The sequence below is a fragment of the Lagenorhynchus albirostris genome, chromosome 19 (assembly GCF_949774975.1).
Source record: "Lagenorhynchus albirostris chromosome 19, mLagAlb1.1, whole genome shotgun sequence".
In the NCBI taxonomy this organism is placed as follows: domain Eukaryota; kingdom Metazoa; phylum Chordata; class Mammalia; order Artiodactyla; family Delphinidae; genus Lagenorhynchus; species Lagenorhynchus albirostris.
Window position 1 is genome coordinate 13,695,744 of NC_083113.1, and position 16,752 is coordinate 13,712,495.

A 16,752-nucleotide genomic window follows, 5' to 3' on the forward strand; every position below is an offset into this window, starting at 1 on the left:
CTGCTATAACCTGATACATGCTTTCCTGAAAAACCTGTAGTTCTGCAAAACAGTGCACTAAAAATGACAAGGCTTTATGGGAAAAATAGAATTAAGGACAGATTGCTCAAAACGTATGCAACTTAGTAATCAGAGTGCTACAAAACCAATAACGTTTACTTATTTATTTATTTTTTAATATTTGTTTAGTTGCACCCGGTCTTAGTTGCCACACGTGGGCTCCTTAGTTAAGGCATGCATGTGAGATCTAGTTCCCTGACCAGGAATGGAACCGAGGCCCCCAGCACTGGGAGCACAGAGTCTTATCCACAGCACCACCAGGGAAGTCCCAATAAGAATTCTAATAGAAATACTAGCACAGTTAAATATACACGGGGTATTTGTGCTTAGCAATCAATACTTTAAGTGCCTTCTTTGCAGTCTTAAAGGCTGGGGCTTGTACTTCCTTCACAGAGATGCCGGCTGGAGATACTAACTTCTAATGGAGACCATTTTCTTCAAAATTAAAAATCTGATCCAAGGTGTAGTCTTCCTCATTAATCTGTTATTTTAATGTGGGAAAATATCGTTGCAGTTTCTTCATCTGCTTTCACAGCTTTGCCACATACCATACCATTGTAGCAAGCAATGGGTCTTTGAAATCACTAAACGATCCACGGTGGATCTAAAGGAAGACATTTCTATAGAGTTGCAGCTTTTCCCCTTAAGATCTTCTTTTATCACTAAGGCTTCCTCTTTGCCTGTGAGAAACCTTGCCCTTGATTGCTTCAAAATGTTAACTTCCTAGAGAAAATTGCATATTAACCAACATGGCTGTGGTATGCTGACATCCTTACTCTGTTTACCAATTGTTTATGGGGTGATTCAAGTCAAAGAAGGTGGGCAGCAGAACAGGTGGTCTCCAAGCAGATGCCTAGACTTAGGTGAGGAGAGGGACCCGGCTTGGTTCTAAACCTGGTAGGCTCTATAATGGAAATGGAGAGTGGAATAGCATTTGTCAAATCCATAAAAAAGTCCTTCGGATTTTGATTGGGATTATAATGAATAAATTATTAATTTGGGGAGAATATGACTTTGTAATATTGAGTCTTCTATTCTTGGACAGGTATAATTTTTTTCCTGGGATATCTTATATGGCTTTCTTTGGTTCACTCACTGGATTTTACTGTTTTTACTTATTTACTTGTGGCCGGGATTTTGTTATTTTTTCCTAATCAGTTACTGCTGTTTTTAATGCTGAACTTGGATGTGGCTACCTTGTTGAGCTCACTCTTATTTGTTCTAGAATAGCTTGACAGATAATTCTCTATACTGTTCCAGTTAGATGACCCTGGTGTCCAGGGAAAAAAAGACAGTTTAGTTTTTCCAATCTTTATAACTCATTTCTCACCCCTCGCCCTTTGGCTGAGGGTTCCAATACAATGTTGAATGACAGTGGTGATAATGGACAATGCTTGTCTTGTTCTAGACATTTTAAAGGAATGCCCCTAAGGTTTCATCATTAAGTATGATGTTTTCAGTAGATTTCTAAATTTTCTTCCTAATTTGCTGAGAAGTTGATTTTTTTTTAAAAGCAGGCATTGACTTTTATCAAATGCTTTCTATGCCTTTGTTGATGTGATCAGATGACTTTTCTGCCTTAATCTGTTAATGATGAACCATCCTCTGTTTCACTATTGCTGGATTTGATTTAATAACATTTTCTTTAGGGTTGTTGTGCATTTGTTTTCATGAATGGAATTGACTGACTCATGGTTTTCTTTCTCGCGCTGTCCTTGCCCAGTTATGACATAAGGGAAATGCTAGCTCTGTTCTACGATTTGGGGGAACCACCTACCTTTTCCTGCAGTCTGGAATGGTTTGTGATATATTGGAGTTATCTGTTCTTTGAACATTTGGTGGAATTTGACTGTAAGATCATCCATGCTTGGTGCCTTTTTGGTAGGTCTTTGGTTATAATTTCAACCTCTTCTGTGGATATTGGTTTATTCAGATTTCTTACTTTCTCCGGAGATAAATTTTTGTAATTTATATTTGCCTAGAACAATATTTTATCTAGGATTTCAGATTCATTGGTATAACTTTATGCATTTTATTTCTTATGAATCCTGTGGATCTGAAGTTATATTTCTTTTGGCTTTCCTGATACTTATTTGTTCCTTCTCTTATTTTTCTGGATCAAATTTGCCAAAAATTTAAATAGAAAAACATTTCTGTTTTTACATTTTTTTGCTCAATATTGTTTTATTGGTGTTTAAAAAACTCCCAGCTTTTTGTTCTATTGATGATCTCTTCTACTTATTTGTTTTGAGGGGGGGTATTTTATTTCATTAATTTCTTCCTCAATTGTTGACTCATTTTTTTGCATTTTAGTATTTATTTTGTTGTTATGTATACCCAGGTTTTGATTTGTAGCGCTTTCATTGTCATTCAGTTCCAAAAAAAAGTGTAATTTCAATTCCCCTTAACCCCCAAATTATTTAGAAATGTGGTTTTTAATATCTAGATATATGGATTTTTCCTTGATTATCTTTTGTAGTTGATTTCTAATTTTATTTAATGAATGTATTTCAAATGACATAAATTCTTAGGAATTTGTTGAGATTTCCTTTATGACCTAGTATATGGCATTTTTTTGTTTTGTTTGGAAGTGTCCTGTTTTTAAAGGATGTACATTCTAGTTGTTGGGATAAGAGGTCTGACTATACAAGTTTATTAATGATCTAATTCTTAACTATTATATCCTTACCTTTTTTTTAATCTTGTTTTTTTTTTTTTTTTTTTTTTGCCGTCGCGGGCCTCTCACCGCTGCGGCCTCTCCCGTTGCGGAGCACAGGCTCCGGACACACAGGCCCAGTGGCCATGGCTCACTGGCCCAGCTGCTCCGCGGCATGTGGGATCCTCCCGGACGGGGGAACGAACCCGCGTCCCCTGCATCGGCAGGCAGACTCTCAACCACTGCGCCACCAGGGAAGCCCCTTTTTTTCCTGTTTGATCTATTGGCTTCTGGAAGGTGTAATAAAGTCTCCCATTATGAGTGAGGATATGTTCATTTCTCATTTTAGCTCTATCAGTTTTTACTTTATATATTTTGAAGTTATGTTGTTAGGTGCATAAGGGTTTATGATATTAATATGACACCAGTGAATTATTCCTTTTATCAATATGAAATATCCTTTGCTGTCCTTCGTAATGATTTTTGCTTTTAATGTGTCTTTTTTCGTAACATTTCCATGGTACTTCTGTTCTCTTTCATTCATTCTTCTTTTTTTTTTTCTTTTTCTGTGGGTTGATTTTATCATACTGCTTCATTTCTGACACACTATAGCAATAGTTTGTGTAAAGCTATCCTCTTATGTTATTTTTTTCTCCATATCCCCATTCCCACTTTTATTTCTTCCTCCACCTCAAAGACACACTTTCTGATTTATGTTTAATTTATGGTTCTTGGATATGTCTATATTTCTAAAACATGTATAGTGCTTTCTATATGTATATGTTTTTAATTTACAAAAATTATACTAAGTACATTTCTATTTTTACATTTTTTTGCTCAATATTGTTTTAAGAGCAGTCCGTGTTGTTTGTGTATCTAGTTAATTTTGTCTGTTTGCTGCACAGCACTCCAATTTATTAGTTCACCATCCTTAATTATTCACCTACTAATGAAGAAGACCTACATTGCCTTGAATTCTTTGCTACTACAAACAATACTTCAATCAACAATCTTGTACTTACATCCTTTGGGACTTGTGTGAGAGTTTCTCTGGATTATATACCAAGATTGGGATTGCTGGATCATAGGATATACATACTGCATTATGCTAACCAAAGGTGCATGATAGTTCCAAATTCTATATGTCTTTACTAATACTAGCTCCTCTCTGACCTTTTAATTTTAACCACTCTGATGAATTTAAAATATGTTGTAATTTTCTAACTGATTTTGAGGGAGGTTGAGCATCTCTTCAGGCTTGTTAGCTAGCTAGATTTCCTTTTATGTTAATTGCCTATTCATATCTTTTGCCCCGCCCCACACGGCATGTGGGATCTTCCCCAACCAGGGATCGAACCTGTGCCCCCTGCATTGGGAGCATGGAGTCTTAACCACCGGACTGTCAGGGAAGTCCCTCCATTTTTTTTTTTTTTTTTTTTTTTTTTTTTTGCGGTACGCGGGCCTCTCACCGTCGTGGCCTCTCCCGTTGCGGAGCACAGGCTCGGGACACGCGGGCTCAGCGGCCATGGCTCACGGGCCCAGCCACTCCGCGGCACGTGGGATCCTCCCGGACCGGGGCACGAACCCGTGTCCCCTGAATCGGCAGGCGGACCCTCAAGCACTGCGCCACCAGGGAAGACCCGTCCCTCCATTTTTATATTGGGATTCCTACTCCTAAATATTTGCAGGATTTTATTGTATATTCTGGATATTAATCACATTTTTTTTGAAGCTGAAAATGTCTTCTCCCGGTTTGTCACTTATTAGTTAACTTTTTCAATCATGTCTTTGGAAGAAATCTTTAATCTTAATATAGTCAAATTCATCTCATATAGTTTATATTTTCTTGGTTTAAACAACTTTATTCACTCCAAAGTCATAAAAATATTCTATATTTTTCTACTAGCTGTTCTGGGTTGAACTGTTTCTCTTAAAAACAGATATGTTGGGCTTCCCTGGTGGCGCAGTGGTGGAGAGTCCACCTGCCGATGCAGGGGACACGGGTTCGTGCCCCGGTCCGGGAAGATCCCACATGCCGCGGAGCGGCTGGGCCCGTGAGCCATGGCCGCTGAGCCTGTGCGTCCGGAGCCTGTGCTCCGCAACGGGAGGCCGCAACGGTGAGAGGCCCGCGTACCACACACACACAAAAAAAACAAAAAACAGATATGTTGAAATCCTAACCGCCCCCGGCCCCCATACTCCAGAATGTGCTCTCATTTGGAAGCAGAGTAGTTGCAGATGTAATTAGTTAAATTAAGATGAGGTCATACTGTCATAGGATGGGCCCCTAATCCGATATGACTGACGTCCTTATAAGAAGACAGTCACTTGAAGACAAACACAGAGAGGGAGAATACCATGTGATGAGGAAGGCTGAGATTGGAGTTATGCAGTGCAGCTTCAAGCTGAGGAACTCCAAAGATTACCAGTAAACCACCAAAAGCTAAGAAGAGGCAAGGAAGGATTCCCCTACAGCTTCCAGAGGGACATGGCCCCACTGACACCTTGATTTTGTACTGGTAGCCTCCAGAACTGTGAGACAATACGTTTCTGTTGTGTTAAGCCACGCAGTTTGTGGCACCTTGTTCTGGCAGCCCTATGAAATGAATATACTAGCTTTATAGATTTATCTTTCATATTTAGGTCTCTAATCCATTTATTTGATCTTCATATTATGGTGAGAGGTAGGGAACCAACTTTTCTTTTCTCCTTATAAGGAACCAGTTTTCCCCATACCATCCTTTAACAATCCATCTTTTCCTTTCTGATTAGGATGCTTATTCTGAAATATCTCAAGGTTTTTTATGTACACGTGTCTCTTTCTTTCCTCTCTGTTTTGTTGCTTTGATCAGTTTGTCTGCTTATGTGCCATTCCACTTTTGTCTTTTTTTTTTTACTCTGGCTTTTGGGTATATCTTATCTGATACAGAAAATTCCTCTTTTTTGGGATCAAACTCTGGGCCTTAGCAGTGAAAGTTCGGAGTCTTAACCACTGGACCGCCAGGGAATTCCCTAAACTTTTTTTCTTCATAAACATCTTGTGGATTGACAGGTGAATTCCTAGATTACTTTTAAACTTTTGTTACTATTCTGAATGGAATCTTATTTTTTATTAGAGTTTCTGGTTGTTTACTATTATGTAGAGGAATGTTAGTCATTTTTCCAGTTTGATATTTTATTTGGTCAATTTGCTGACTTACAGTTTTAATGGTTTTGAGTTTCTGTATGGAATACCAAGTCACATCCAAATAATGACAATTTTGTCATTCTCCCTCCCATTCCGTATATACATATTTATAATGTCTTATTGCAATGGTCAGGACCCCTAGGAGTGAACAGTAGTAGTGATTGTGTTCTTCCTGATCTTAAAGGGAATGAGCTTAAGGTTCCGTCTTTTTTTTTAAAATTTATTTAATTTATTTATTTTTGGCTGCGTTGGGTCTTTGTTGCTGTGCATGGGCTTCTCTCTAGTTGCGGTGAGTGGGGGCTACTCTTCCTTGCCGTGCACGGGCTTCTCATTGTGGTGGCTTCTCTTGTTGCGGAGCACGGGCTCTAGGCGCACGGACTTCAGTAGTTGTGGCATGCGGGCTCAACAGTTGTGGCGCATGGGCTCAGTAGTCGTGGCTCGCGGACTCTAGAGCGCAGGCTCAGTAGTTGTGGCACACGGGCTTAGTTGCTCCGCGGCATGTGGGATCTTCCCGGACCAGGGCTCAAACCTGTGTCCCGTGCATTGGCAGGTGGATTCTTAACCATTGCGCCACTAGGGAAGCCCAAGATTCTGTCTTAATTGTGTGGTGTGTGGTAGATTTTTAGTAGATAGTCCTTATCAAATTATGGAAGTTCCTTTCTATCCCTAGTTTTCTGAGAGCTTTTATCATAAATAGATGTTGAAGTTTATTAAATGTTTTTTTCAATCCATGGAGGTGACCATATGACTTTCCTCCTTTATTCCATAATGTAGTGCATTACATTGTTAACTTTCTGATGTTTATTAAAACCTACTCAATTATGTTTTATTTTTCATACATTATTGTATTTGCTTATCTAATATTTTATTTAGGAATTGTATTTATACTTAGAAAGTAAAATGGGCCTCTAATATTCTTTTCCTAAATTGTCCCTATTCACTTTAGGAATCAAGGATATACCAGCTTTGTAAAATGAATTTCTCTTCTTCTCCCTGTAATAATTTGTATACAGCAGGTATTACTTGTTCCTTGAAATCTTGGTAGAATTCCCCTGTTAAACCTTCTGGGACTTCTTTTAACTAAAATTTCAGGTTCTTTAACTGTTGTTGGTCTTTTCAAAGTTTACTGTTTCTTGTTTCAGTATTAGCATTTTCTATTCTTGTGGAAATTTGTCCATTTTGTCAGTTTTCAAGTGTATTGGTTTATGTAGTTCAAAAATTTACTTTATCATTTAAGAATATCTATATCTATAGTTTCCCCCCTTTTTAGTTATGCATTTTGTTTTTTATTTGTATGTTTCTTTTTTTCTATCAGTCTTGCCTGAAGCATTTCTATCTTATTAGAATTTCAAGTTGCCAAGTTTCGGTTTTTGTTGATCTTCTCTATTTTTCTACTTTGTCAATTTCTGCCTTTAAATTTTTTTCTTCTTGTTTTTTTTTTTTTGGATTTTTCTCTGTTGTTTCATATTTAAGTTCCTAAAATGAGGCTTCCTTCATTTGTTTTCAATCTTTTGATAAGAAATATTCAAAGCAATAGATTACCGTTGAATCATTGCTTTGGTAGTGCTTTTGTTGCCATTCAGTTATAAGGATTTATTTCTTTTATGTTTTAACTCAATAGTTATTCGTATTATATTATTTAAGTTTCCAGGCTTCTGTATTTTTGTTTTTTAGAGTCATCTACACTGATATGGATAACTATGGTATAATGAAGAGAGTCCAGAATGCAGTGCCTCAGAAGACATTTATTTATTTCACAAAACATCCCAGAGTAGGTAGGTGGCCTCGCCCCAAGAGGTCATCAGGTCCCACCTTTCTTATTGCCCTGCTTTGAGCATCATCCTGACTCATACGGTTGAAGCCATCTTAGGGTCACCAAATCTGTGTTCCCCTCTGTGAGAAGACAGAATGAAGAAGTATGGAACAATTAGCTTCATTTTAAGGACATGACACAGAAGTTGCCCACCTTACTTCTGCTTATATCCCACTGGCCAAAAATTAGTCATATGGCTACAGGAGACAGAGTACTAAAAACAGAAAGTGAACCAGTTACGTTAGCAGAGAGAATTTAATAAAAGGAATTGGTTGAGTTAGTGAAATAGATGTTGAGATGACAAAATGGGGATATTGTATTAATCAGAGATAATAGATGCAGAAATTAGCTTTCACCCCCTAGGACTGGGGCAACAAAGGGAATAGGTTTCTAGTTGTTTACTATTATGTAAACATAATAGAGTTATTAAAATCATGGTAGGGTTATTAGAATCTAGAAGTTTGAAGGAATACTCCAGTAGAGCTGGAACCCAGGCCTCTGACAAGGGGACAGCTGGTCTTTGTATGTCAGAGAGAGAAAAATGAGACTGAGAGTATGGAAAAGACAGGAGTCAGCTGCTGCCATCAGGGGGAAGAACCACTGCCGGGGTGATGCTGACAGGAAAGGGAAGCAAAACACGAAGAAGCACGTACTTTCTCCTTCCAGCCTTTTGTCTTTCTTTCTTGTGCTTCCTCTGAAAAGAACTAAGTAGGGAGCTGGCGGCCTCAGAGCCGCAAAGCAGAGTGCAAAAGGGTGGGTTTGGGTTAAGAAACAATGGACTAGTCAGTCACCAACACAGTTCACCCACCCTTTTGACCACTCAGCATCCATACATATCTTTCTACACATATTTGAACTTCCATTTAAGAACCATAAAACATCATGTTTCACCTAATCTTGAACAAAGATGCTCTCATCTGCTCTCCAAACAGGGGAGATACAGAATTCCTCACATTTCCATTTTCCCCTCTATGCTAGTTGCAAGTTTTACACTTACTTGCTGTTCTTTTAGTGTTTACTCTAAAAATATCTTCATGTGTATTCAACAAAATCCTCTCCATTTATAAGTTTTTCAAGATGTTAGTTCTTTTTTAAACACCTAAATTTGACATTGTTACTGTACTTTTGATAGAGTTTTGATATGTTTACCTTTTTTTTGTTTATTTTTCCTTTTCTTATCATTCCTTCTTGTATTTCAGACCTTCATTCTAGGATTAGTTTTATTCTTCCTGAAGTATATCTCTTAGAAGTTCTTTTGAAGAGGGTGTCCTGGGAATCAATTCCTAGTTTTTGGTTTGTCTAAACAATAATTTTATTTTTGTTCTTGAAAGACATTCTGCTGGACAAACAATTCTAGTGTGACAGTTATTTTATTTTGGCACTTTGAGGGTCTCATTCCACTATCTTCTGGCTTCCATTATTGCTGTTGAAAAATAAAAAGTAATGCTTTGGCTTTGTCTAATGATTTTCTCTTTAGTGTGCTAAAGTTTACTATATATCTAGCTTGGATGTTTTAAAATATGTTCTGCCTGGGATTCATTGGGTTTCCTGAATTTGAGGAAGAATCTTTCATCAATTCTGAAAAATTCCCAGATATGATCTCTTCGCATATGCTTCTCTCCGTTCTATTATCTTTTTTGTTCTTAAACCATGAATTAGGGACTTCCCTGGTGGCACCGTTGTTAAGACTCTGTGCTCCCAATGCAGGGGGCCTGGATTCGATCCCTGGTCAGGGAACTAGATCCCACATGCGTGCCGCAACTAAGAGTTCGCATGCCACAACTAAGGAGCCAGCGAGCTGCAACTTAGGAGCTGGCAAGCCGCAACTAAGACCCAGCACAACCAAATAAATAAATAAATATTTAAAACCATGAATTAGATGTACGCTGGACCTTCCCACTCTGTCCCATATTTCTTAACCCATTGTTTATAATGTCCGTCTTTTTTCTCCCTGGGCTGTGCTCTGTGTAATTTCTTTCTTTTTTAAAATTAATTAATTAATTAATTTTTGGCTGCATTGGGTCTTCGTTGCTGCATGAGGGCTTTCTCTAGTTGTGGCAAGCAGGGGCTACTCTTCGTTGTGGTGCGCGGGCTTCTCATTGTGGTGGCTTTTCTTGTTGCGGAGCATGGGCTCTAGGTGCGTGGGCTTCAGTACCTGTGGCACGCGGGCTCAGTATTTGTGGCGCATGGGCTTAGTTGCTCCGCGGCATGTGGGATCTTCCCGGACCAGGGCTTGAACCCATGTCCCCTGCATTGGCAGGCGGATTCTTAACCACTGTGCCACCAGGGAAGTCCCTGTATAATTTCTTCAAGTACATATGTGTTCTAGTTTCTTCTCCTTTCAGCTGTGATATAATCTATTTAATATGTCCACTGGGTTTTAAATTTTTCATATATGTAATTTCTAGTTTTTCTTGTTCAAATCTTCCTTGCCAATCTTGATACTCTGTTTTTCCTTCAGTATTTTTTAAACGCCATGTTCAATCTCTTTAAACATTTATTTATTTTATATTCAGTACCTTATAATTTCAATATTTATACCAACTCTGAGTATGGTTCTGAGGTTTATTGCTTCTGCTTGTGTGGTTTGTGGAACTCACGTTCCTTGGGATTTTATCTGTGGAAATTCTTTAAAGCCTGGGTTTAAAATGCATTTCCCTGGATAGAGTTAGTGTTTGCTTATGCCGTGTACCTATGGGAATAGCCAACTTGGGACCACTCTAAAATTTTGTCCAGAGGTCTTTCAGGTTACACAGATAGTACAAATTTAGGCTTTAAACCCACAGGAATATGGACTTACTGTTAGGAACTCTCAGGGGAAATCTTTTTCTCTTGATTTACTCATCATAAAGGCGGAGACAAACATATATTCCCACCATCTTTTTCAGATGGAGAGCTTTTTAAAAAAGTACCAACTGAAGGTTTGCCCTCAGGTTCTAGAATTTTTTATATAGGTCTCTGATCTTTCCTCTCACTCTGCTTAAGTCCCAGGACTTTTCTCCTGTGAACATGGTTCATTAACACCCAGGCTTCATGCAGTTAACCCCAGGAAAAGTGCTGAGTCTAGAGCTCTCTTTACTTCTCTGGATTCATGTTTCTTGGTTTTGGTCTGCAAGGATACACTTAAGGCACACTGTCTCTCCTTCAAGAATGGCCCAACCAAGAGGAAGTGTCTGGGCCCCCAGGCCTCACCTGCTCTCATTGAATCAGAGAGCTAGTTTACATACAATTAACTGTACCTATTCATTTTTAAATTAATTATATCCTGTCCCTAGCTTTCATGGACAGCAAATTCAATTACTCATTAATCTGATAGTTCTCTTATTCAGAGAACACTGAAGAACTGTTAATATCCTAAAACTAAGGAATGTCTCTTACGGGCTGAATTGTGTCTCCCCCCACCCCACCCCCAAACTCATATGTTGAAGGCCTCATCCTCAGTACCTCAAAATGACTGTATTTGGAGCTAGGGCCTCTAAAGAGGTTAAGTGGACAACAAAACAATGGTAATTGTGTGAGGTGATAGAGGTGCTAACGAACCTGATTGTGGTAGTCATTTCGTACTATATGCATGTATCGAATCGTTCCATCATATACCTTAAACTTACACAATTGTTATATGTCAATTATATGTCAATAAAGCTAGGAAAAATAAAAATAGATGCAATGTGGCATCCTGCTTGGGATCCCGGAAAGGAAAAAGAACATTGGTGGAAAAACTAGGGAAATCCAGATAAAGTGTGAAGTTTCACTTAAAAAACATAAAAATAAAGTAGGATAAGTGCCATTAAAAATTTCCAAAATACAGCAAGAGGGAAGAGATATGGGAACATATGTATAACTGATTCACTTTGTTATAAAGCAGAAACTAACACACCACTGTAAAGCAATTATACCCCAATAAAGATGTTAAAAAAAATTAAAAAAATAAATTTCCAAAATACAATGAGAGGACACACCAGGAGCAACTAATCAGGACACAAAGATTTCAAAGCAGAGTAAAAATCTGGATGTAATTTTTTCAGTGAAAAACCCAAGGTACCTGCCTCTAGAAACAGGCAATTATTCTAAAGGTTAACTGACTTGTTTTATGGTTGCTGTTGTTATTATTATTATCATTTATCATTTTTGTCTCTCCCTTGCTATACACACACACACACACACACACACACACACACACACACGGACACTAAGCTTCATGATAAAGAGGTCAAATCTATATTATTCACTTCCTTACCCCCAGTATCTAGAACAATGCCTGGCATACGGTAAAACAATGCCTGCCTCGAAAAATATATATGGTGAGTGAATGAATGAGCCATAGAATTGGAAATACCATAATTTAGTCAGTCATTTCCCTGTTAACAGACGTTCAGATGGTCTCCAATTCAGATTGGTTTTGTTGTGATTGCCTTCTAGTGCTGTTATATACAACATATCTTTAGCTACTGAAGCATATCCTTAGCTACTAATCCCTTCGTTCCTGTAGTATGGATTCCTCAAGATAACACTTCTGTCACAGCTTTATGCCCCCTTTTTAAAAACTTTTAACAGGAAATGCCTTTCCTGAAAGGTTGTGATGATTTACTGTCACGTCAACAGTGTATAAAACTTTATTTCTTTCCCCACTCTAGATAATGTCAGTTGTTTTAATATTTTCCAATTTGTTGAATGAATAATTGTATTTCATTTCAAATTAAATTTAAAAATCTTAAAACACTGAAAAAAAAAGAGGTTAAGTGGAAACGAGACCATTAGGGTGGGTCCTAATCTAATCGTGACTGGTGTCCTTATAAGAAGAAGAAAATTGAACGCACAAAGAGACACCAGAGGGAGTTCCCTGGTGGTCCAGTGGCTAAGACTCTGTGCTTCCAATGCAGGGGGCCTGGGTTCGATCCCTGGTCAGGGAGCTAGATCCCATATGTTGCAACTAAGGGTTTGCATGCCACAACTAAAGACCCTAAATGCCGCAACTAAAGATTCTGCATGCAGCAACTAAAAGATCCCACGTGCCCCAACTAAGATCAGGCGCAGCCAAATAAATAAATAAAATATTTAACGAAATAAAACAAAAAAAACCAAAGAGATACCAGGGATGTGTGTGCACAGGGGAAAGAAGGCAGTCATCTGCAAGCCAAGGAGAGAGACCTCAGAAGAAGCCAAATCTGCCCACACCTTGATCTTGGGCATCTAGTCTCCAGAACTGTGAGAAATAAATTTCTGTTGTTGTTTAAGCCACCCAACCTGTGGTACTTTGTTATGGCAGCCCCAGCAGACTAATACTGTCTCCGATGCTATAGTTTCAGACACCATCTTAGTAGCACAGAAGGAGGAACTATGATTTGACACTGGGGCCTTTCCAAAGCTGTTCCCATCACACCCATTGCACAGCCTGGTTTGGCAGACAGACTCAACAAGCCCAGGCCTAGGATGTGTCTCACTCATGTATCATGTTTCTTTTTTCAGGGTCCTTCTGCTCAGGAATGAATCTGAGGCCAGGCAACATCTTGGTGATGCTCCAGCCTTTCCAGCTGACTTGGTGTAGAGGACCTGTGGGATGTGCTGAGGAGGACTGAGGGAGAGGTGAGGACAGCAGGAGTTAGGGAGGGGGAAGGGGGGCAGAAGCACTCTCTCAGGCCCGAAACCAGATTCTCTGAATAGGTGTGGGTGAGGAAGGCATTTTATGACGTCTAGAAACACAGGGGGAAATGCAGGAAGGGAATGATGTCCAGTGAGTTTAGGACTAAGTGATTCAGCGGTGGCGCAAGCATCCCAGCCCTCTTTTGCCTCTCTTGATTACCTCGGGAGGCTCATTCAATCATAAATAATTGCATCTATTCACCTTTATTAATTCCCTCCCCCAGACTTCATGTATGACAAATTCATTCTCTCACTGGAAAAATATTTCCTGAGCACAATCAATGTATTGGGCATATAGCAGCTGAGCAGGCAGTCTCTGCCTTCACACAGCTCCAAATCTGGGCGAGCAAGCTCTCACAAGAGTGAATGTTTCACAAAATGGTTTAAAGACTTAAACATAAGACATGACACCATAAAACTCCCAGAAGAGAGCATAGGCAAAACATTCTCTGACATAAATGTAATGTCCATCAACAGATGAATGGATAAAGAAGATGTGGTACATATACACAATGGAATATTACTCAGCCATAAAAAAGAATGGAATAATGGCATTTGCAGCAACCTGGATGCAGCGCAACTAGAGATCATCATACTAAGTGAAGTATGTCAGAAAGAGAAAGACAAATACCATATGATATCACTTCTATGTGGAATCTAAAATGTGGCACAAATGAACCTATCTATTGATCCAGAACAGAAGCAGACTCATAGACATAGAGAACAGACTTGTGGTTGCCAAGGGGGATGGGGGTAGGGAGAGGGAGGGACTGGGAGTTTGGGGTTGGCAGGTGCACACTATTACCTTTAGAATGGTTAAACAACAAGGTCCTACTGTATAGCACAGGGAACTCGATTCACTATCCTGTGATAAACCATAATGGAAAAGAATATAAAAAAGAATGTATATAAGTGTATAAATGAGTCACTTTGCTGTACAGCAGTTATTGGCCCATATTGTAAGTCAACTATACTGCAATAAGAAAAAATTGAAGAAAAAAACATTAAATACATCTACAATATCATTAAAAAAAAAAAAAGAGTGAGTGTTTCAGAAGGGGCAGTAGGGGTGCTGCGGGAGCACAGGCACAGAAAGAACCAACTAGACCTGAAGGCCTCAGTGAGGAAGCTGAGACCTGAAAGATGAGGAGGGGTGGGAAGGGAGAGAGTTTCAGATTCAAGAGAACTGGGTTGTGAAAGCCCTAAAGTAATTAAAGTATCAGTTCATGACACTGAGGACGCCCCACGTGGCGGGACTGTGGAGTGATGGGGATGGTGGCCCAGGCTGAGGCAGCAAGCAGAAGCCTGCTGGGAAGAGGGATCTGGGAATGGGAAAGGGTAAGGATTTTAGACTCTCCCTGAAGGACAGTGGTCTGGTCTCTGTGTGGGGTTCCAGTGGGGGACCTGATCTGACCGTGGAGTCTTGGTGGGGCCCTTGTCTGTCCATGGGGTCCTGGTGAGGCCCTGGTCTGTCTGTGGAGTCCCGGTGAGGGCCCTGGTCTGTCTGTGGGGTCCCAGTGGGGGCCCTGGAAGGGCCCACAGAAGGATTAAGCAGGGAAGTGACTACTAGATCATGAATGGATTGTAGAGCAAGATTTGGAAGGTTGCTGTTGTAGTAGTACAGGAGAGAGATGGTGATGGCTTGGAGGAGGGTAGCTTCTGTGGGGACCGAGAGAAGTGACAGATTTTGAATCTCTGGCACATGGTAAAGGATCTGATGCGGAGTGAGGGAGCAGGTGGAGGTAAGTGTGACTCTCAGATTTCTAGGGAGACAGAAGAGCCAGGAGAGAAGAGAGAGGAGAGAAGAGGTCTAGCTGTTACTCTAGGAGGTCTGTTAAGGGGAAGAAGGATCGTTTTTTTTAAGAGTATGGAGAAGGAATAATAATATCTGGACACAGCTTTGGGACGCCAAGGAATGGCAGGGTGTATTACTGTCCACAGTGTTTGCTGTCTCTCCTGAAATATACCCACTTGATATCAAGCTTGGCCATATGACTCGCTTTAGCCAATGAAATGTGAACACCGTGATGTACATCTCTTCCAAGCTGAAGCTTCAGGAGCCAGCTCACGGCTGTCCATGTCTCTTTTCCCTCTGCCAGGAGGGTGGCAGTGTTTCAGAGGCTGCCCCATCAGCCCAGGTTAACGAAGGAAGAAGTGGAGCAGAGCCCAGCCCACCCACGTTGGACATGGCACAAGAGTGAGTCTCTACCTTTATGTGAGTCACTGGGACTTGGGTTCATTTGTTTCCTCAGCATATCCTGATTACTTCTCTCCTCCTCCAGACCTTGAGGTGTTTGGCAAGCGGGGGGGATGAAGAGCCTTCAGTTAGGATTGTGGGAATATCTTTGGAGAATGGTCCTGTTTTAGTTAAGATAAGAGTTGGAGGGAACATTGAGGGAAAGGTTTACAGGGGTTGCAGTGGAAGAGTTTGGGAAGGATGGAGTGAGGCAGGAGCCGGTAGAGCAAAAGACAACACAGAGAATGATGGAGATGAGAGAACCTGAGATGACGAGATGAGCTTGTGTTTGGGGGGATTACCAAGGGAAACAAAAGAGAGGAAACATGATGAATTTGGTCATGACACCCCTTGGAGGGCAGTGGGCTCTCAAGTTCAGAACCACATATTGCTTCAGAAGGTAGCCTCCTAGTCCCATCTACTCCCTCTCACTTTACTCTCTTAATGTTCCTCATCATTCTCATCACAATCAGCTCACTTCTGAGTTGTTGGTGTCCTTCTGATAGAATGTGACTTCCATGCTGTAAGAGTCCGGCCTGAGTTGTTTATCACTGTACCCTGAATTCTAAGCACAGGGGCCCAGCTACCTGTGAGATGAATGAATGAATGAATAAAACTTATGGATCCATCCTGTTCGTCATTGTCTCTCCCATCAGTAAGAAGGGTGGTTCTCAGCAGTCTGTAAACCTAGGTTTGACTCCTGGCTCATAGTTTTCTGTCTTAGTCATTGTGGGCAAGTTACCTAACCTCTCTGACCTTGGTTTCCTTAGCTTTAAAATGGGATACTCATAGATATCTAAGTTATAGCGCTCTTCTCAGAATTAAATGAGATGATTTATCTCATTTAAAGGACTCAGCGTGTTGAACAACTAGCCAATTCTCTGGGACTTCTTCTGTCCTAATTTTAGAAAGGCGTCTATGCTGATACCCAGTGCAGACAAATATGCCAGTCCTCTCCACTAGAACTCCACACAGTTTTCCCAATCTCCTTGCTCCTCAACAGAGGAAAAGAGATTTGTCCAGAGACCCACAGGGTATACTGAAGACCCAGCCAGGGCTTTCCCCACTACGCCTTAGAAGGAAGTGGCTCTCTCAGCTAGTGAGGAGTGTGACTCAAAAGAAATATCCAGGAAAAAAAAAGAGGGAGAGAAAAAGAAAGG

At 40.2% G+C, this 16,752-nt stretch overlaps 1 long non-coding RNA gene across 1 annotated transcript in view; it reads left to right on the forward strand.

Moving 5' to 3' along the window:
- LOC132509132 (uncharacterized) overlaps nt 1-16,752 on the forward strand; it is a 39,514-nt gene that overhangs the window by 1,295 nt on the left and 21,467 nt on the right. The window contains exons 2-4 of the long non-coding RNA XR_009536917.1: nt 13,183-13,299; nt 13,834-13,960; nt 15,456-15,553. This is a non-coding gene — a long non-coding RNA (uncharacterized LOC132509132). The remainder of the gene's footprint in view (nt 1-13,182; nt 13,300-13,833; nt 13,961-15,455; nt 15,554-16,752) is intronic.